Raw genomic sequence first — 315 nt, 5'->3', positions numbered from 1 at the left:
ACACTTACCTAGCATTTACATGAATTTCGTTTTTATTGTTTCAGAAAGTATGCCTTAATCTTTAGACAGCAAAGTAAGCTGTTATTGCATTTAACCATTGCATAAACATACTGTGTAAATTTTATTTACAGAAAAAAAAACAGAACGTTGTCTATATTCCACCAAATAAAATTATTAGAATTTAAAAACATGTACTTAATCGAGAATTACTGGATGCTAAATATACCAAAGTGGTGAGAAAATATGAAGACCAAACAAGCAATCAGGTATCTAAAGCACGATTGTTGTGCCGTCCATACCAGAACTTCTCGAGGC

This window comes from Penaeus monodon, chromosome 23 (genome assembly GCF_015228065.2).
Source record: "Penaeus monodon isolate SGIC_2016 chromosome 23, NSTDA_Pmon_1, whole genome shotgun sequence".
Lineage (NCBI taxonomy): Eukaryota > Metazoa > Arthropoda > Malacostraca > Decapoda > Penaeidae > Penaeus > Penaeus monodon.
The sequence above is the reverse complement of the archived record's forward strand: the minus strand, read 5'-3'. Positions refer to the sequence as shown.